Source organism: Diabrotica virgifera, chromosome 1 (assembly GCF_917563875.1).
Source record: "Diabrotica virgifera virgifera chromosome 1, PGI_DIABVI_V3a".
Taxonomy (NCBI): Eukaryota; Metazoa; Arthropoda; class Insecta; order Coleoptera; family Chrysomelidae; genus Diabrotica; species Diabrotica virgifera.
This window is the reverse complement of record NC_065443.1, coordinates 58648512-58671084: the sequence shown is the minus strand read 5'-3', so window position 1 is coordinate 58671084 and position 22573 is coordinate 58648512. Positions and strand designations below refer to the sequence as shown.

The 22573-nt window shown below is 33.5% G+C and overlaps 1 protein-coding gene and 6 non-coding genes across 8 annotated transcripts in view; 3 read left to right on the top strand and 4 right to left on the bottom strand.

Moving 5' to 3' along the window:
* LOC114328744 (tyrosine-protein phosphatase non-receptor type 13-like) overlaps positions 1–22573 on the top strand; it is a 1179517-nt gene that overhangs the window by 589966 nt on the left and 566978 nt on the right. The window lies entirely within an intron of this gene.
* On the bottom strand, positions 200–281 carry Trnal-aag (transfer RNA leucine (anticodon AAG)). Its single transcript has one exon. It is a non-coding gene; the product is annotated as a tRNA-Leu (tRNA).
* On the bottom strand, positions 370–442 carry Trnav-aac (transfer RNA valine (anticodon AAC)). Its single transcript has one exon. It is a non-coding gene; the product is annotated as a tRNA-Val (tRNA).
* Positions 3574–3648, top strand: Trnav-aac (transfer RNA valine (anticodon AAC)). The gene has a single exon. It is a non-coding gene; the product is annotated as a tRNA-Val (tRNA).
* Positions 5701–5773, bottom strand: Trnav-aac (transfer RNA valine (anticodon AAC)). Its single transcript has one exon. It is a non-coding gene; the product is annotated as a tRNA-Val (tRNA).
* Trnav-aac (transfer RNA valine (anticodon AAC)) lies at positions 9843–9915 on the bottom strand. Its single transcript has one exon. It is a non-coding gene; the product is annotated as a tRNA-Val (tRNA).
* Positions 17957–18038, top strand: Trnal-aag (transfer RNA leucine (anticodon AAG)). The gene has a single exon. It is a non-coding gene; the product is annotated as a tRNA-Leu (tRNA).

Sequence of the window (22573 nt, the reverse complement as noted above, 5' to 3'; positions counted from 1 at the left end):
AAACTGTCTTAAGCGATTAATCAGCGATTGAGTCTGCTGAATGCATCCATTGTATGTGATTGAAGGATTTACATGATGTGCGAGTGCTCCTTGTAACATTCAACGTGCTTTTGTTTGTTTCTTTCTAGTGCGTATTTATTGTGATTGTAGTATTTAGTTTAGTATTTCCTTTTACTGTATAAATTAAGATCAAAACAGTTGGCAGCGGTGGGATTCGAACCCACGCCTCCGAAGAGACTGGTGCCTTAAACCAGCGCCTTAGACCGCTCGGCCACGCTACCTTAGTCCTGTAGGAGCAATGTTTTTTTTTTCACTGGAGAAATATTTTAAAATATCTAGAGAATTTACGGAAAAAAAAATAAAAAAGTGTGTTTCCGCCCGGGATCGAACCGGGGACCTTCCGCGTGTTAGGCGGATGTGATAACCACTACACCACGGAAACTTGTTCAACTAGGTCTAGGTAATTAATCCGCCGCGCGCCGGTTTGTAACCAGTAACCATACATGATAATAATTATTGTTTTAGATCAGTAGTTCTCAATCTTTTTGAGTCATGTACCACAAAATACTTTTTATTAGTTTTGGTACCACCTAACTCAGTGTTTTCCAACGTGGGGCCCACGCCCCACAGGGGAGAAATTAGATTGTTAAGGGGGCTACTAGAATAGGGACTCGACACGAGTTTAACCCTTTCGCTCGGGCCATTTAAATAATAATGCTAGATTTCGGTGGGGAACAGTAAAGTCTCTGTTTACTGCTCATACTTCAACTAATAATTGTGTGCTTAAGGCTAGTTATCAAATTTCTTTATTCATCGCTAAAACGGTAAAAAATCAATAGGATAATTTAATAAAATCGTCAATATCAGCATTTCTTAAAACGGTTCTTGAAAAAGATGACCAAGATGTAAAAGCTATGCCGCTCGGTAACAATACTGTTAGCAGAAGAATAGACGAAATGAGTGAAGATATTGAAAAACAACTTGTTAAAAAGCTGGAAACAAGAAATTTCTCAGTGCAAATGGATGGATTAACTTTGAGAGATAGTGAGGCAGTATTGATAACTTACATCTTGTGCTGCTGATGGTGCTCCTAATATAATGGGTAAAAAAATTCCTGCTTAAAATTGATGAAATATGCTAACCAAGAATGATTCTTGTCAATTGTGTTATTCATAGCTTAGTACACTCCGTAATAAAGTGTGTTATTGCTATTAAATCTAAATCTAATGCCAAATGTGAGCGTTTATTCAAGCTATTTTGTGAAAAATAAAATGAAGGCTAAATATTTAGGCTAAATAAAAAAAATTATTTAAATTAAAAAGGAGCTTTTAATTAGAGCTTTTTCATAAAATTTGAAATTTCGTTCTGGTAAGTACAAAAGCGAACTTTATTAGATAAAAATATTTTTTCTTTCTTTAGTTAGGCCTAAGTAATCAAAATCAGAGGTACAGAATTCAGACTCAAAATTCATGCTGACCAGTGTTATCATTAAATGCTCGTCATATAATACACTGGCACGCAAAAGTAACCGGAAGTGTCATGTCCACTTTTTCAAGAAATTAACGCAAATTTCCTAAATAGACCAGGGCGCATCTGTAAAAATATTAGTACATTTGGACGTTGAGAGGTGACTCAAATTTTTTTGCAGAAATTGCTTGAAAATGAATCAAATAATAATATTTGAGTTATCCTCCCTCTCAAAAATGTCCGGAACATTGTTTAAATAATCAAAATGTCAAAAAATTAAGGAAAAATTCGATTTTTTTCTTGGTTTTTTAATTATAACTTTAAAAGTATTCATTTCCGAGAAAAGTTGTACTAACATAAAAGTTGCGTAATTAAATTTCCTATAATATAGAATTAATTAAAAATTTAAAAAATAGTCACCCTTGTTGCAAAATAGCAATAATTGTGAAAAAAAAACATACAAAAACAAGTATTCACATTTAACGTTTTTCAACCATTTATGCTACACTTAGGACCTTCATATTTCACCCTAAAAAACTTTATGATACAGTAAAACAATACTGTAAATTTCATTAAGATAAGTTTAATAGATTTTGCAAAATAAATTGTGCAATCCAGCTTTCGTAAAAAAAATTCATTTTTTCAAAATGTTACAGGACTGAAAATAAAGCAGATAGAAAGTTGAAAAATTTTTTGCGTATAAAAGTGTACTGTACCTTTCATTTGCAATTTTGCAAAATTAAAATCGATTAACACCACGGCGTCAGGATTTTTTTTAAATAAACATTAATTATTGGTGCTGCGCGCAGGACAGCGGATAGTTTGCTCTGATTGGGCATTCCAATGACCTTTGATAATGATTGATACATTTTAATTTTTATTACATTTCGATATAAATAAATACATTTGTTTATTGCAAAATAAAAACACATACTCTATCCTTTGAAATAACACTTTTATTAGCAAAAACTTTCTTTGTTCATATATTTTAATTTAAATAATAAAAGTTTATTATTTTTAAACATATGCAATTTTTTAAACAATATTTCACAAACAATAATAAAATAAGTTTGATTTTTGTGGAATTAAAATATTAAAATACAACAAAATATAGAGTAAGAAAATAATATATTAGATAAAGATTGGAAGAAATTTTGATGGAAATCAACTTGTGTGAATCGAACACAGCTGTCCTGCGCGTAGCACCAAAAATTATTGTTTATTTCAAAAATTTTCTGACGCCGTGGTAATTAATCGATTTTAATTTTGAAAATTGCAAATGAAAGGAACAATACACTTCTATAAGCAAAAAAAATTTCAACTTGCTATCTGCTTTATTTTCAGTCCTGTAACATTTTGAAAAAATGAATTTTTTTGCGAAAGCTGGATTGCAAAATTTATTTTGCAAAATCTATTAAACCGATCTTAATGAAATTTACAGTATTGTTTTACTGTATCATAAAGTTTTTCTGGGTGAAACATGAAGGTCCTAAGTGTAGCATAAATGGTTTAAAAACGTAAAATGCGAATACTTGTTTTTGTATGGTTTTTCGCAATTATTGCAATTATTGCCATTTTGCAACTAGGGTGACTATTTTTTAAATTTTTAGCTAATTCTATATTGTAGGAAATTTAATTTCGCAACTTTTATGTCAGTACAACTTTTCTCAGAAATGAATACTTTTAAAGTTATAATCAAAAAACGAAGAAAAAAATCGAATTTTTCTTTCAATTTTTGACATTTTGATTATTTAAACAATGTTCCGGACCTTTTTGAGAGGGAGGATAACTTAAATATTATTATTTGATTTATTTTCAAGCAATTTCTGCAAAAAAATTTGAGTCACCTCTCAACGTCCATCTCAAAACAGATACGTCCTGGACTAAAATCACTTGTCCGAATTGAGTGATTTATTTAATATGTTATAGCCTTATTCTTTAATAATGTCGATGTATTAATGTTGTTGCTAGTTGCTAGACAGGTAAATTTATCATCGTATACGCCTGTGGAATCGGCTTGCAACACCCTGTGGAATATTCTAGGAACTAGAATTTAGAAAATACTGAAATTACACCCCAGCTATGTATTAATTAGCATTCAATTGCGTTAGACCGTGGTGTAGTGGCTATCACGTCCACCTAACACGTGGAAGGACCCCGGTTCGAATCCGGGCGGTGACAGAGTTTTTGTTTTTTTTTTATAAATAATAGTATTGTAGAATCTACCATTTTATTGGGTAATACGCCACAATTTAATTTCAACATAAATTTTATGTCCGCCTTACAAATAAATTTAATGCGTTTTGCATATTTTTAGATTTTCTATAAGGACCAAATTATAGAGGGTGACATATTTTCAAATTGGCACACTGTACATAAGATGTATATTCAAAACGACTGTACGATCTATATTTATAGTGAGAACTGTACAACTCAGAAACAATAACAAGACAAGAGATAGAGAATAAAAAAACATTTTTGAAAGAAAGTTAGTACAAGTTTTAAGACCTTAGGTGACAAACAAAAATAAAGCAAGGTCTTGCGCTTGTGCAACCATAGGATACTAGTTATGGTAGGGGAGCAAAGTATGCTAAATGTGCAGTCACTCAAGCGTTATTATGGGGATTGGAAGCGCTATTGGGATGTGAAGTGTAGGTCCTAAAACCAAAAAAGTTTTCCATTGTAGTGGGAACTTTCCATTTTTAATTTATTTTTCCATTTCCAACAATCGGATTTTTAGATTATATCGCCATCTATCCATAATTCGAAAAAATGTCTCGAATCTCTCTCTTCAATCCTGACCCCCCGGAGGGAGTGTAGTGGTCGACGTGGTGTCGTGTATTGTCCGTCTCCAAAGATCTCTGTCTCTGGTCATTTCTTTTAACTCATGCATAGGTCTTTTGCATATTCCTGTAATCTGATCGATCCAACTTGTTGGGGATCTTCCTCGTGAACTTCGGCCTTCCACCTTTCCTTGTATAATAAGTCTTTCCATGTTTTCTGTGTTGGTTCTCATAACATGTCCCAAGTATTTTAATTGTTGGAGATGGACTTTACTGGAGAGCCGTTGGCTAACTTTTAGCTCTCTTAAAATCGAATTATTTGTTCTATGGTCGGTCCAAGGAATTCGTAGCATTCGTCTCCAACAGAACATTTCAGTGGCGTCTATCTTTCTTCTTTCCGAATTTCTCAGGGTCCAAGATTTACATCCAATATTAACCAGTTGATCAACCTCATCTTTAACGCTCTTGAAATTTGACAGTCCTTCCATATTGTGGTCATTTTTGCTGTGGCGACTTTTACTAGATCACATCTACGTTTTATTTCCTCCTGTAGTGACCCTGTGTTTGTGATTAATGATCCCAGATAAGTATGAGTTCACAACCTCAAACCGATCAATTGTGGTTATATGTGGATTTGTGGATGATTGTTATGTAGTCTATCCACTATCATGATGTCTCGAATAAAAGTTACTTATTTTTACGTAAGGAATCCAAATTTGCAATAAAAAATGGGGGTTCCCATTTAAGATTTTAAAGTAACCCCCCACCCCTCCGTGGGTGGTCGTGTTTGGTGCTATTCGATAGATTTTTCAAAAATAATGAATAAGTGTATTTTTCAGTTCTTCGATCTGATGTTCATTTCGCGAAATATCGCGGGATTCGTATTTAAAATTTTAAATTTTCCCCCCCGCCCTCTCCGTGTGAAGTTGTGTTTGGTATCATTCGATAGATTTTTGAAATATATTGAGCACGTAAGTATTTTTTAGTTTTTCGATCTGTCATTCATTTCGCGAAGTATTCGCGTTTTTCTTGTGAAACTTAAATATACACTGTTTTGCATGTATGTACTTAACTTACCTCATCTTAATCTGACGATTTCGAGTTTTTCTAAGGATAGATATTTTTTTTGGCCTACCCTTAACGAACTCCCCCCTGCATTAAGAGCCGATATATGGCAGAGGTACATTTACAGGATGTTTCTCTTGGGCTCCCCTACCATTATGGAAGTACATTATAAACATAGGATATAAATAAATATTGATTTTAAAACAATTGGCATTGGCACGGGGGGATTCGAACCCACGCCTCCGAAGAGACTGGTGCCTTAAACCAGCGCCTTAGACCGCTCGGCCACGCTACCTTATTTCCTACAGGTACATCGGTTTTTTGACGTACACACTGGAAAAACATTTAACAATAACCAGAAAATTTATGAAAAAATAAAAAAGTGTGTTTCCGCCCGGGATCGAACCGGGGACCTTCCGCGTGTTAGGCGGATGTGATAACCACTACACCACGGAAACGTTGATAGTTTTAAAATAAATATGGCAAGAATACGTATCTACCATGTCATTCATTCCTTTTGAGGATTGTATTATATTTGAAGGGTCCGGTCAGAGGGAAAATCGATGAATGTCAATTTTTGGACATTTTGCGTTTTTTGTGCAATATCTTAGCTTAGAAAGAGTACTATCAAACTGTAAATGGTCAAGAAGAAATAAAGATGATAATCGTCTTAAAATCACGTCACAAGATTGGACGCAAGGGGGAAAAACAATGAATAGGTATAAATAATATGTAACTTTGTTTCCCACTTTACCTAAAATGCTGGCAGATAGAAATTCATAGTTCTTCCCCCTAACCCTTCATTTGTATTGTATATTAATTTGAAGTTTGGCCAATTCATTCAACTTTTTCTTGTGCGATACGATTTACTCCTTCAATGAAGTTAAGGGTGTGCGATACTTCTTGTAGAAGACATCAAAATACTCTTCAGAAAGTATGTTTCCGACATACTGAGCAAAGTTCAGGAGGATGAACTGGAATTATTTTAATTTACGATTTCTGAAGAAGTACATTGCTACTTGCCTCTGGGATGGCAAGTGGCAAGCACAAGCAATGGAGTAACCAGGATGCTCGTAAGGGGGTATGGAATAGCAATGGTGTTAAGCGTATAGAGCTCAAAGTACATCCCAATGGGGGGAGTTATAACCCCCCAAAACCCCCTGGTTACGCCACTGATGGTAAGTAGATTTTATTTTGAGTCATATACAAAATTTATACATTGTACATTATTTTCAGTGGTTTGTTTGTTTGTTTGTTGTCTAAAACAGTGGTTCCCAACCTTTTATGTCTGGCGACCCACCTTCGGATGTTTTTTCATATTCGCGACCCATCACTCACCCATGATGATATAAATGTACGTAATTCAGCTACTGTAAGAGCTACGCCGCGACCCACCTGAAATCCGCCAGTGACCCACTAGTGGGTCGCGACCCACTGGTTGGGAAACACTGGCTTAACATTATTAACTTTTTGAAAGGGCTTTCTATACAGGGTGAGGCAGATAAAGGGCCTATTAGAAATATCTCGAGAACTCAAGGTAAGAAAATTATGAAAATCGGAATACAGGGGTTTTGAGGTGTGAACTATTTAATGAAAATATTTTGGTCTCTTTGCTACTTCCGGTTATACCGGAAGTTGGTTGTAACTTCGTTTTTTTTAAATAGGACACCCTGTATATTTTTACATTTTTGGATTCTCCTTGATTTCTTCTTTCTTAAAATATAAGTTTTTGTAATATTATAGAGGGTAGGTTAAAAGATAATTACGTTTTTTAATTAATTTCGTAGCAAAATTCACACCCTGTAGAATTGTAGTAGTTTGACATAATAAACTCTGCTTATGTTCAAATGATTTTTAATATAGTCTACTATGTTAAGAATTATTGGTATAGTTAAATTTTTCCCATTGTGTATACAGGGTTGGTCGAAACTCAGAATGAGTATTTTCTGAGTTTTCTTAAATGGAACATCCTGTATTTTAGTATTGTCATGAAATGTTATTTTAGGATACTTTTTAATTTCTTAAGCAATCCCTATACCTAACTGCTTCAATTTGTGGTTTATTGGTGATTCAATCCAAACATTAATTGCAACACAAAATACCTGAAATTTTATTAGGTTGGCCGTAAAAATATTCAATCACAAATAATTTTTCGGAAATAAATACATACTAATCGAGACTGATACTTAAAATTGCCAATAATGGTTGAGGTATCAAAATATCTACGTAGTTAAGATTGTTGGTGCGATTAAAAATTAAGCACAAATTAAAGCAGTTGGGTATAGGGAATGCTTAAGAAATTAAAAAGTACCATAAAATACCATTTCATTACAATACTAAAATATAGTGTGTTCCATTTAAGAAAACTAAGAAAATACACATTCCGAGTTTCGACCCACCCTGTATACTAAAATTCAAAATTTAGCTATACTAATAATTGGTAACAATAGTAGACCATATTAAAAATCATTTGAACATATAAAGGGATTTGGATGTAAAACTACTACAATTCTACAGGGTGTGAATTTTGCTACGAAATGAATTAAAAAACGCAATTATCTTTTAATCTACCCTATATAATATTACAAAACCTTATATTTTAAGAAATAAGAAATCGAGGAGAATCCAAAAACGTAAAAATATATAGGGTGTCCCATTAAAAAAAACGAAGTTACAATCAACTTCCGGTATAACCTGAAGTAGCAAAGAGACCTAAATATTTTCATTAAATACACACACCGGCAAAATTAGCCGAACACCTTAAAATGGGACATGTTTGATGTCGCGAATTTCCTAAACCTGCTGTCCGATTTGAGTGATTCTTTTAGTATGTTATAGCCTTATTAGTTAAAAATACCGGTGTGAAAATATTGTTGCTAGACAGGTAAATGTCATTTTATACCGGGTGTTAAAATCATACTGTGTTTTTTTCTTAAAGTTCGGAACACCGTGTGGAATATTATAGCATATATAAAATATTAAAATTAAAACTCATTTGTAGACTTAAGCTTTCTTAACAGTTTGTTTTTTGATTCATTTGCTTATGTTGAAAAATAAAAAAGTTATGTGCTTTAACAACTAGCCATGCTTTTTATCAATAAATCCTCATAGTAGGGGAGGAAAGTATGCTAAATTTGCAATTACTCGAGCGTTATGGGGACCTATTGGATTGTGAAGAGTGGTGATAAAATCAAAAAAAGTTAAGTTAAGTTTTCCGTAAAGTGTGGGACTCTCCATTTTTTAATTTAATTTTCCATTTCCACCAATCGTTTTTTCCGATTATAGCGCCATCTCTCCATAATTGGAAAAAATGTTGCGAATAAAAGTTGCTTATTTTTACGTCAAGGATCCAAATCTTCAATAAAAATTGGGGGCTCCTATTTAAGATTTTAAAGTAACCCCCCACCCCACCTCCGTGGGGGTCGTGTTTGGTGCCATTCGGTAGATTTTTGAAAAATATTGAATAGGTGTATTTTGCAGTTTTACGATCTGATGTTCATTTCGCGAAATATCGCAGGGTTCGTATTTAAAATTTTTAATTTACCCCCCACCCCTCTCCGTAGGGTGTCACAAGCCCCCACGGAGGTGGGGTGGGGGATTTAATTTGAAATCTTAAATAGGAGCCCCCAATTTTTATTGCAGACTTGGATTCTTTACGTAAAATTAAGCAACTTTTATTCGACACATTTTTCCGAATTATGGATAGATAGCGCTACAATCGGAGAAAAATGATTGTTTCAAATGGAAAATTAAATTAAAAAATGAAAAGTCTCCCACTTTATGAAAAACTTAACTTAACCTTTTTCTGATTTCAGCACATACACTTTACAATCCAATAGGTCCCTATAACGCTCGAGTAACTGCAAATTTAGTATACTTTCCTCCCCTACTATGAGGATTTATTGATGAAAAACATGGATAGTTGTTAACGACCATAACTTTTTTATTGTCTCACATAAGTAAATGAATCAAAAGGGGAAATGTTACGAAAGCCTAAGTCTACAATCTAGTATTAATTTTAATATCTTACTTATGCTAAAATATTCCACAGGGTGTTCCAAACTTTAAGAAAAAAACACAGTACGATTGGTACACCCGGTATAAAATGATATTTACCTGTCAAGCAACCGTATTATTACAACGATATTATTAAATAATAAGGCTATAAAATACTAAAAGAATCACTCAAATCCGACCAGTGGTTTAGGAAATTCAAGACATCAAACATGTCCCATTTTTAAGGTGTTCGGCTAATTTTGCCGGTGTGTGTAGTTCACACCTCAAAACCCCTATATTCCAATTTTCATAATTTTCTTTACTTTAGTTCTCGAGATATTTCTAATAGGCCCTTTATCTGCCTCACCCTATATATTATTATGAATAGGTAGCTAAACATTTGAACAAACAACTGCAAATTACATATAATTGGTTTTATTTTGCTTTTTTTTATAAATACATAATATTATAATGTATATCTAAACTGAAGAAATAAATTTATTTTTTTAACTATAAAAAAATAAAAAAGTGTGTTTCCGCCCGGGATCGAACCGGGGACCTTCCGCGTGTTAGGCGGATGTGATAACCACTACACCACGGAAACTCAACGGCACTCTTAATATTTCAACGTACTTGAATGTAATCATAAAATTTTTATTATTTTTTAGTGTGTGTGTTCACAAAGAGGGGATGGCATTAGATAAACTTTTTGCCACAGATATTTGAAAGTTGAAGATTGAAGAGGTCATATTAAATTTTTATTTTAGAATCTTTTAGAAATTGTATGATAATATCATTAATAGTTTTGGTATTGAAGCTTAGTAGATGTGAAATATTCAGCGGTAAACTTACATTCCGCTCCTGAAGTCTAGCAATTAGTGCTTTCGTATGGTTTTTATTAAGTTCACAATTAAAGATTATATGATTTAAATCTGCAGTAGAGTAGTTATCACATGAACAGAGAGAGTTGATACGCATTCCTATTTTAGCTAAATGTGCAGGAAAATTGCCATGGTTTAATCTTAAGCGACTTAGGGATGTGGAATAAAACCGAGTAACGTGATAATCAAATATATGTGGGATATTTTGCGGAAGTTGTGGGTATATGTAAGTGTATGGATTCCTCGAAGTTTGTACAAACTTAAGCCAAATAGTTTCCCATTTCTTTCTTAATTTTTTATGCAATTCTGGAATGTAATCGCTGGAGATTGTTAAATCTACTATTTCATTTAAAGTTGCCGAATTCTTTGCCATTTCATCCACTATCTCATTTTCTTTGATTCCAGCATGTCCTTTTACCCAGATAAAGACCAAGTCACTACTATTATTTTTAAATCGAGCGATTGTCTTTCTAATATGGCATAACAACTCATTGTTGTGTTTTTTGGTTATTGGTTGTGATATTGCCTCAAGAGCAGATAAAGAATCTGATAGTATAACCGTGTCTCCAAAGTTCTGTTCAACCGCGTAAGTTAGGGCTCTTTCAATAGCATAAAGTTCGGCAGTGAAGATAGATGTACATTTAGGCAGTCTAAAAGAATTACCACTTTTTATATTAGAAACATAATAAGCGCTACCTACACTCTTACATGTTTTTGAACCATCTGTATAGATGTATTTATAATTAGAAAATTCAGATAAGATTAATTTTATAATTTTATTGTTTTGGCATGGTAAGTTTCTATATGTAGGTTTTATGATCTTTGGAAAGATTGCGATTTCCTCAATAGAAAGGTTATATATGGGTAATATTTGTTTAGTGTTAATGCTAAAGTTGTTAGTTTCTAGATAAGCATCTGTAAGAGGGGGAGAAGTTTTAATTCTCCAATAAGAATTTGTTAAGTTATATTCAGTGAGACTGTTAATTTTACTTAATAATTTATGTGAATCTAAAGTCCTGGTCTTTAATAGAAACTTATTAGACAAGAATTCTCTTCTAAGGTTTAGAGGAGGTTCCTGCGCTTCTGCTAGAATTGCAGCACATGGCGTTGACTTAAACGCACTAATACATATACGTATTGCCTTATACTGAATATGATCGATTTTTGATAAATTAGATTTTGACGATGAACCATATAAAAAGCATCCATAATCAATGATTGACCGAATATACGATTTATAGAACATTAATGCTATCTTTGGGTCGGCACCCCATCTAGCTTTACATATGCAACGAAGCATGTTTAAACCTTTCTCGCATTTGTTGATAATGTGATTCACATGGAGTGTCCAGGTTAGTTTTTTGTCCAAAACCACGCCCAGATACTTATGGTGAGAGGATACATTAATATCAACATTACTTAAATTTATACTGGCAGGGGAACTTAACCTATGTCTAGTGAAAAAGGTGATGCTAGATTTTTCAGGGGATAAATTTTTTAGTAAAATACATAATATAAACTTCAAAAAATTTTAATAGACCTATAAATAAATTAATCAAGACACTAACAAAAAAAAAAGGATGTGTGTGTACTTTGTACGCACGTAAGAAGTTACACTTCTATTATTATGATTTCAACGAAATTAATATACTTAACAGGTTATTTGTATTTTATTTAAATATTAAATTAACTTTCTTTACCTACCACTTTTAAAATTTTTTTATTAAAACGATACCACAAATATTAAAAAATATGAATCGTCCGGGATTTGAACCCGGGACCTCTTGATCTCCGGTCACACGCTCTACCATTGAGCTATATCCCTTTTGCTTTGCAGGGTACAAGATTTCTCATACATACTGACAAATTTAATACAAAAATAGTTTAAATATACTTACTATTATTATAAAATATCTTATTCCCGAGGAAGACAAATCCAAAGATACAAAAATTGTAATAAATAATATATTTACTAAAAACACTAATATATTCTTTTTACACCTTTTCTTGCACTGATATATTTATACATAACTTGAAAGATTCAGCAACTAAACTCCATACTGTCTGTGTGCGCATGCGCGCAGTATTATGAAATTTTACTCTCAATCGCGCCGAAAGAAGTATAACTTCAAAAAGAAGGAAAAGCTGGGAAACTAATGTATTGGTATTCCTCTTAAGATATTTATTTCTTATTCTTTCTCAGATTTTCTCTTCTCGGGGGTCGCTGTTCATTACTTTTCTTCGCCACTCATATCTGGCCCTCATGCCTTCTTGGCCTAAACCTCGCTCTCAATTCCTTTGCTTTGCCACAAAGTCCTTCCATTTTCTCCTCGGTTTTCCTAGTCCAAACCATTGCAGTCTTTGTTCTTGAATATTTTTTGAGACTATAGTCACCCGGCTCTTTCCAGCTCCATATTCATTGTTTTGATTATAAAATTTTGTTAACAAAGTTAACTTTCATCAGATATTCATACTATAATATGTGGACTTGGACTTGGACTGAGCTTATGAATGTAAAACGTCCACTATACTACTCGCGAGGTCGATCGAAGTTCAGCGAGTACGAGAGTGTAGACAAGCACTTTATGCGACTTCGCTTCGGCCTACCATTCTCTGGCGGTTTTGTGATCGAGTCAAAGGAACCGAAGTCGGTATCGCCCGGCGTAAATGTGTTTCTCGCGAAGTTGAACGAGTGTGTAGTGACGGGTACTTCGGACTTCGGTCAACTTATATTTTATATATTTTATCTACTAAACATCTAGCTTTGATATTTTGAATCAAGATCTTTATCCGCATGCGTTATTATGACATAATGCATCATTAATTTCTGCGGAATTTTTGTACAATGGCTTTAAACCATAAATTCTGCTGGACCGATGACGCGATGCCCTCGGTGGCTACATGTCTTTACAGGATTTTTCGGACATCTTGGATATTAGTGCACCCTAATATGTCTGTGTAGATTTTGGCATTGGATCCGACCATCACTTGTAACACCGTTGCCGTATCCTCTATTTTTTCATACTATCACGTTACAATTTTTTGTGATATTATACACGAGCGGGACACCCTCAAAAAAGCGCTTAGTTTTCGAGATGCTGACCACGGAGGGGTGAATGGGTAATTTTATTCATACTTTATATTTTCGAGGGTGCTGAAAACGAAAATGAGGTTTATTTTGAATTTTATATGGGGGAACATTGTCAAAACCGCAATTTTAACCTAAAAATAAAAAAAAAATGAAATCACGTTTTTTGCGTTTACCTCGCTATAACTCTGTTCCATTTTAATATTTTTTTCTGAAATTTTTACAGTATATAGCTCTAACATTTCTGAAGACAAAGGTGCCTGCTTCAAGTTTGTATTCTTATCATGATAAAGGTTATGAATTTTACAACGAAAAAGGTGCGGATTTGTGCATTGCAAAGTTTAATCGCAAGTTGTGTGACGAAGTTTAAAATTTAGCTTCTTAATCACGTTTATTTGAAAGTAGAGAGTACAAAGAAGTTTTCTGGTAAGTTTTAGATCAAAATGTTTTGTAGAAAAAAAAAGCAACTTTTAATGTCGACATTAGAAATCCCCAATATAACCTTTATTTTTTGAGGGACAGACAATCTAGGTCTAATTTCTCACCTTTAGTACTATCCTTGGATTATAAGCTTTAATTTGACACCTCATTTGTCATTCTACCTAGTATAATGACGGAGAAGTAAACGTTCTTATTCTATTATTCTTGTAGGTACATTTAACATTGATTGAAACTATGAAAGAAATGGCATGGCAACACTGTGACGCACAAACATAAGATTCAGCTGTGCGTTACATAGGGTGCACTAATATCCAAGATGTCCGATTTTTCTTGTTTATGCAGATTGTAAATCAATACCTAATGCCGCATCCTCACTCGTAAAAATTTTCGTCGAACCATCTGTTCGTCGCAAATATTTGCGTGCTCGAGGTAAAGTGTGTGGGCGTGTTTCGGGGACGCGGATAAATCAGACGCAAGAATTTTCGACGCACACAACGCACACGCTCCAACGGTTGTCGGTTTACGAGCGAAGATCAAATGATTTGAGCACCGCGTCCTCACTGGTAAAAATTTGCGACGCAAATTCTTGCGACGAACCATTAATTCAATATGCGCGAAAAATTTACCAATGCGGACGCGGCATAATATGTCTACCTTTGAAGTTGAGATACAGGGTGGCAAGGTCACAAGTGTTGTTTTGACCCCTCGTAAAAGTTTTGTAACAACTCTAGTGGCGCCCCTTAATTGCTGGCGCTTGTGTGTGCGGCACACATTGTACACGTGTACGGCGCTACCCTGTAGATATACTACTCATTCATATCAACCGGCCACTCACGGCACTACAGCGTCTTTCAATTTTGTCGAATACGACTAATTGGCAAACATTTTGATCGTGTGTGACCGTGCATCCAACAAAATCGTACAATTTGACCCAGAAAGACTGCTGTAGTACTGCAGAAATTGATTTCATCGAGGATCCTGTCGAACGACAGGCTGTACCGTGAGTGGCCGGCTTTACATTTTTATACTTCCAAGCTGTATCGTCCCCCCGTTAGTTAAATTATTTCGATTCGATTTTTTTGCACAAACTTACTCAAAAAGAGGTCCTTATAACAAATCCACATGGTGCCAGGCGGTACCGTGGTAATAGAAAAATTGTTTAAACAATTTTTTTAAACAAATTCACAAAAATAATTTTTTCACTTATAATATTTTTTTAGATCATTTGGGTCATTCTGAGCAAAAAAGGTCTCTTGTGATTTTTCTCTAAAATTGATTGTTGTCGAGTTATATGCGATTTAAATTTTTTTTTATTTAAATTTATGTGTCTTGGCAGCAATGACCATTGACACAAACAATATTGGTTATACAATAATTAATTACAATAAGGACTTAAAACTAATTATTATAACAGTTAATTTCTAAATCTTAAATAACACTAGGTAAAAATTACGAAGAAAAAAAATTGGATATACAATCATTGGATACTATTGGATACATGTAGTCAAAAGTAACTTGAATTTGTTTATATTAACGCTTTGGATGTCTGGAAATAAGTGATAACCTCGGATACATCACTGCAATACTGGTTGCCTAACCGTTGGCGTTCGTTAGGACGGGATAGCAACAGTGAAAAACACGGTTCTTAGACATTACTACGGTTGCCTAAATCGACTAACCAATGAACATTAAGGGTGAGATTACGTCACGAGAGTTTACTGTCATTTGAATCGTAATATGATTTTTTTCGAATCCTGAGAAAACTAAGTATTTTAGAAAAATTTTAACGCAAGATTACATTATTACCGAGGGCGGAAAGCCCCTTAGAATAAACAAGCAGATTCTATTGAATGAAATATTTGAAATGAAATATCACACTTCTCTTTTATTTTCAGCCCTGTAACTTATTAAAATAAACATTATAGAAGTTTTCAGGGACTTTCAGCCCTCGGTAATAATGTAGTCTTTCATTTTTATATTTATTAGTTTTCTCAGGATTCGAAAAAAATGAATACAATTAAAACACATTGAGAATTTTGACATGCGTCAATATTTTGCATTAACTCAATGTAAAATTCTGAACTGTTGAATTCCAGCTTCCCTAATAATTATTTTACATCAAAAGACATTAGAAACTATTTGTAGAGGATTGAAATCTGTATTGGAAATAACTGTTAAAATTGGTCTACGTAATTAAACATAATCAAGTATATTCAAATGGGAAATAAGCCACAATTTTACCTAAAAATGGTTTTATTAACGTTTCGACGCCCAAGTCGGGTGTCGTTGTCAAAATACAAAATAATATTTTTAGGTAAAATTGTGGCTTATTTCCCATTTGAATATACTTGATTATAAAACAAAATGCCACAAGAAAATAGCTTCAGAACAACGGTAATTAAACATATTCCAAAATTTTGTAAAAATGTAATATGTACATTTTAGTTTTCAGCCCAAACTTAGGCCACACACAATGCAATAATGTTCACATTTTTGAACTGTCAATATTTTTATTTTATCATCTATTGTTTAAAAACAATACAGTTGATAAGATACCCTCAGTTGCGGAGAAAGGATTAATAATAAAGATTTTTTTATTCAGTCAATGGTGTGAGCACTGTCAGTTAAATAGTAACGTGTGGCCTTACTTTTACACGCATACCTATTGTGGCAAATGTATCATATTTTTCAAAATTTTGGAATGCATTTAAATCGTAGAACAATTTTAACTTTTGATTTTAATACAGATTTTAATTCTCTACAAGTATTCTCTCATGACTTTTGATGTAAAATAATTAGGGAAGCAGGAATTCAACAATTCAGAATTTTACATTGAGTTTCCTATGACCCTTTTTACGATTCACATCCCGGTATAAGATAAAATGTGTACTATTTGTCTAATTATTTCATAATAACACAAATAATACACATATATACACAATAACACACATTCAATGATCGAAAATCATTTAAAAATATGGGAATGTAAACTCTTGTGACGTAAAGTCAAAAATATAAGTCTCCCCACCACCGTCGGACAAGACAACCGTAATAAAGTCTAATAACCGTGAGTGAAAAACTATTGACAGTTTGACACTGAATGGGTTTAAATTGGAAGATTATTAAGTAAAACATCTCTTACTGACTGAAGTTACAGCTTGTTCTTGATTATTAACACGTAACACAATTATTGTTATTAGTCACTATTTGAGCGAAATTAATAACTACTATTTACAGTAATAATTACAAATTTCGGCACCGATTTCCAGATCGATACATACACGTTCTGATGTTAGTTTGACAGTCGATTTAAAATTTGAAAAACGCGAAAATAGTTATTTTCAAGGCTTATAACTCGGTTAAAAATTATTATTATTATAAAAGTCAGGAAGCGACCAAATCAAAGTTTAAAGTCTCCCCTATAAGATCCTGAAGAAATTTGTGTCATTATTGCATTAGTAAGCGGTTATTTTTATTTATCAAAATTGAACGCTAAGCCAGTATTAGGCGTCGGTCAATTTTGTGAGTGCGAAAGAAATGCGCCATTCCGGCCGGCCAATGGTGCATCTCACTCGCACTCACATTGACGGCCGCCTCAATATGCTCTTAGCGCTCATTTTTCATAATTAAAAATAACAGCCTAGTAATAAAATAATGACAAAAATTTCTTCAGGATCTTCCTTGTAGGGGGCTTTAAACTTTGATTTAGTGACGTTCTGAAAATAATAATTTAACCGGGTTATTAAGCTTTGAAAATGACGAATTTTCGCCTTTTTTAAATTTTAAATCGCGTATAACTCGACAACAATCAATTTTAGAGAAAAATCACAAGAGATCTTTTTTGCTCCAAATGACCCAAATGATCTAATGTCCGAGGTGAAAAAATTGTTATTATGAATTAAAAAAAAATTGTTTAAACAATTTTTCGACTACGGTACTGCCTGGTACCCTGTGGATTTGTTACAAGGAACTCTTTTTGAACTCGAAGCGGAATAATTTACCTAACGGGGGCGACGATAAAGCCTAGACTATTTTAGGTTTTTATGTTGTTTTCTCTGACACTAAAATTGACTGAAGTTTGCGCAACGATCACACAAATAGTATTAGAGTATATTATATTTGGACCAGGGTATTCCTGGAAAAGTCGGTCAACAATCGTGCAAAAAAGTGAAAATTTCATAAAAATACAGCAGTACTAACGAGGAAACTGTTTAATAAGAAACAAGGTGCCATGAGGTAGCGTGGCCGAGCGGTCTAAGGCGCTGGTTTAAGGCACCAGTCTCTTCGGAGGCGTGGGTTCGAATCCCACCGCTGCCAACTTTTTTTTTTAATTTGCTGTAACTATTGAAGATAATCAAGTGGAAGGAAATGGAAAAGTAAAATTTTAATTTTAGCATTGTAGCATAACATCAAATTGATCTCTACGTTTTGTATATCTTACACAGTCTTGAATCTGTTTCCATGCATATGGAAATTAAATTTTTTGTTATCCACGAGTCTTTTTTCTTCCATGAATTCTTATTTCCTCCATTATGAGACGTTTCAGGTTCTTCTTCTTCATGTGCGGTCTCCATGGCATTATAGTGGCAAACAATTTCTCTGTCCTAAGCTGTAGGCATAAATTCGCCAAAGCCTGTAGTAGTCCTGTCTAGTTTGGGACTCCTGTCTAGTTTGGGTAATATTGTGTACTCAGCCAGTACAATTTTTTTCTTCCATTACCTAGTTTTCCATCTATCGTACCCTTGCTGATCAATTATTATTTGTTTTATTGTTCGAATAATCGATAAATGGCTAAAGGCGAAATTACACGGTTCATCCGAATTGAATTGACTTTGGTTGAATGGAGCAGAAGTGAAAGCAATACTATTTACACGGTATCTGGAAAGTGAACCGTTCAACACGTATTTTTAGAAAAATGTCGTCGAATAAAGTCATGCGTTTAGGAGTTTCATAAAAGAATTATCTAAAAAAGCCAAGGAAATGCCGTCGGTAGGTAAATTTTAATTTAATTAAAATTTTTCAAATACGGCTAAACGGCTGTTTCTGGAAACTGGCACGAACCACTGATTGTAAAAGTGAATCGTTCAATGTTCATTTCTTGTATTTACATGTTCAATTTTCGTTCACCCGCGTTGAAGATGAACGTCAGAAGTGAAAATATTGACCATGTTCAATTCTTTCAATGCGAGTAAAAGACAACATTCAATGACATTGAATAATTCACTTTTACGTTTACATGGATCACTTTGGTTGCTTCACCCAAATTGAAAGACAAAAGTGAACCGTGTAATTTCGCCTTAACATCAAACACTAGCTTGTTTTTCGATTAAAGTGGCGTTTAGACGCCGCGATAAATCGCAGCAATTTATTGTGACGATAAATTGCTGCGATTTATTGATTATTTTTAAGCCTGTTTAGACGCTGCGACGGGATATTATCAAAAATTATCGGCATTAATATCACAAGAGAGTGAGAATAAATTGACAATAATGCGACAATTTTTCGGATACTTGTTATCTGGCAATAGACACGAGAGCCCGCAGGGCTCGTGTGGCTATTGCCCAATGACAACAGTGTTTGAGAAAAATTGTCGCATTATTGTCAATTTATTCTCACTCTCTTGTGATATTAATGCCGATAATTTTTGATAATATCCCGCCGTCAAGCATTACGTCAGTTGCACTTCGTTACTACGCAAAAAGAACATTCAATGACAATTAATGTTTTACAACTTGTCACATAGAACACCAAGAAACAGGTTTAGCAAATATTCAGGTGATGATATCGATAAAATAATATTAGTTAAAATTATTTAAAAAGACAGTTTTATTCATGAATAATCTCAGCGAATTACAGTCGATCTCTAAAATTTTGATCTCTCGATAACTTTGACATAATTTCACTCTCCTTCGGGTAGTGAAATTAAAACTGTCAAAGTGTCACTCGGGAAACAAATCGATAATTTTAGAGCTCTCGTGCAATTACTACTCATAATTATTAGATAGATACCAGTCCAAACTCATATGAATTGGACAAAAAATCAATAATATGCAACAAAATTTTATTTTTGTGATTTAGAATTTATTTAACTATTACGAATTAAACGGATACCATTAAGATTATTATTTGATATTATTATACAGGTAAATAGGGAGGAGTGTACTTTTGAAGTGTGTAAATTAAATAATTCCTAGCTGAGCGCTTTCGGCTTATAAAGCTATCTTCAGAGCTATGCTACAATAAAAAGGTCTCTAATGAATAATTGATTTTAGAATTCAAAAGTTTAACTTACGTCAAGTAATCATGGTAGGGTCAAGAAACCTTACCATCTAAAGTGTACGGTGTCACCATGCAGAATGGCGGCATGTGGCATGGAGGCTTTTAATGCCAGCCGACACAGACAAGGGCTGTGACAAGGGTATGCTCATTAATGTGCTTTAACTTTTTCTCATATAAGTGACAGTTGACATATGACATTTTAGCAATTGAATTGAACTTTTCAACAAAGTCTGTAGTTACATAAATCTAGTTTTAAAAATTTAATGAAATACATATTGAGAAAAGACTTAAGGTCCAAGATAAATCAGTTGACAAGTTATCCTTCAAAAACTGAACTCAAATCTTTTTTAAATAGTACAGGATGTAAAGAAGCTTGATGGTGAAGTTTTTCTATTATTGAATAAGTCGCAAATTTCATTAGGTGCACTATGGGTGTCTCGAAGATGGAAAATAAATTAAGAATTAATTTTGGAGAATATGATTTTTAAAGAATAAGCTGCCAAATGATTCATTACAAATATTGATTTTAATGATAATTGTCCCAAGACAATTACAACAACGAAATTTCAATTACTAAACTAATAGCAAATAACAATGGCTTCCCCTCTTCTACTGTAGATAAGGTCATTAGAAGCTCAATACTCAAAAAGAGACTAAACTAAGCTTTTAACATAGAAAACGAATCCAACACTACATCTATTTATAGATCCTTATCCTACTTAGGGCCAATTTCAGAAAAAGTATCAAGATTACTTTTTAATAGTCAGTAACCTAAACATCTCCTTCAAAACCAAAAATAACATCAAAACTATCTTCAGCCACACCAAAGATAAAATCGACAAACTAAATAAAAAGTGGTATTTACAAGTTGTCTTGTGGGGATTGTAACATGACTTATGTAGGCACAACTATGAGGACCCTTTCTCAGAGGATCAAGGAACATCTCAACAATCCAGAAAAATCCAACTTTGGTTATCACGTTAAATTTAGCAACCATTCCTTCCCCCCTTCCAAAAACAGTACAATTTTACATAACATACCAACCAAAAACTTCAGACAAATGAACCTTTTAGAAGATCTAGAGATAACTAAAGAAATGAAACTTAATCCTGATTTTTGCTTAAATACACAAATCAATCTTAATTACAACTATAAACCTTTATTCAGACTCTTGTGGGAGACTCTGGAGGAAGAAGTTTGACCTCATGCATTCAAAAAATCAAACACTTAAAAAAATCCTTTTAATTCTTTACTAAATTATCATTAAAATCAATATTTGTAATGAATCGTTTGGCTTGGCAGCTTATTCTTTAAAAATCATATTCTCAAAAATTCATTCTTAATTTATTTTCCATCTTCGAGACACCCATAGTACACCTAATGAAATTTCCGACTTATTCAATAATAGAAAAACTTCACCATCAAGCTTCTTTACATCCTGTACTATTTAAAAAAAGATTTGAGGTCAGTTTTTGAAGGATAACTTGTCAACTGATTTATCTTGGACCTTAAGTCTTTTCTCCATATGTATTTCATTAAATTTTTAAAACTAGATTAAGGGCCGGTTGTTCGAACGTCAATCAAGAAGTTGATTATTAATGAATTTGTTAAATTAACAGACTTTGTTGAAAAGTTGTTCAATTAGGCATTCCAATGAAACGTCAAACATGGCCGGGTGTGGGCAAAATCTAACCTTACATCTACATTAATTTGTAAAGAAAATCCTGTTTGGTTGTTTTTTTATGTTAATTGTGTAGGGAAATCTGCGAAATTGTGATAACAAATTAAATATGAAGTGATTTATCGCCTACAGAACTGAATTATCCCATATTAGTTACCAGTTTGTGTCAATAACTACTATGGGATAATTCAGTTATGTAGGCGATAAACTAGTTTATATTTATTTGCTATCACAATTTCGGTGCACAATTAACAATAAAAAACAAAACCAAACAGGATATTCTTTACAAAAACTGATGTAAACCCTATATTATTAAATTTTTGCCCACTGCCGGCCATATTATATCACGTGATTTGGAATGGTCAATTCAATTGCTAAAATGTCATACGTCAACTGTCACTTGATATGAGAAAAAGTGAAAGCACCTTAACGAGCACACCCTTTCGATACAATGTGTTAGAAAGAGATGCAGCAAACCAGTCCATGAGATCTTGTCGTCAGGAAGCGCGGAAGGTAGGCTCCCTCTATGTCTATGGCCATTCCATCCGTATTGACAGTTCATTGCACATGCCGCCATTCTGCATGCTGACACCGTAGACTTCAGATGGTAAGGTTTCTTGACCTTACCATGATCAGATATTCGTTTTATGTAATGTAATTTTTCTTGTGAAAGTCCTTTGTGATTGTAATAGATGTTTTTAACTTTTCCGACCTCAAAACAATAGCAAAGTTGAGCATTTTTCAACAGTCAGACAAGGTTTTTTTCCATCAATTAAAAAAACTGCATAAGAAAATAGAAGTATTTTTATATCATACATGGGATCCATCTCTCTTCATAGTGGTATTTTGAACCTTTTGACGTAAGTTAAACTTTTGAATTCTAAAATCAATT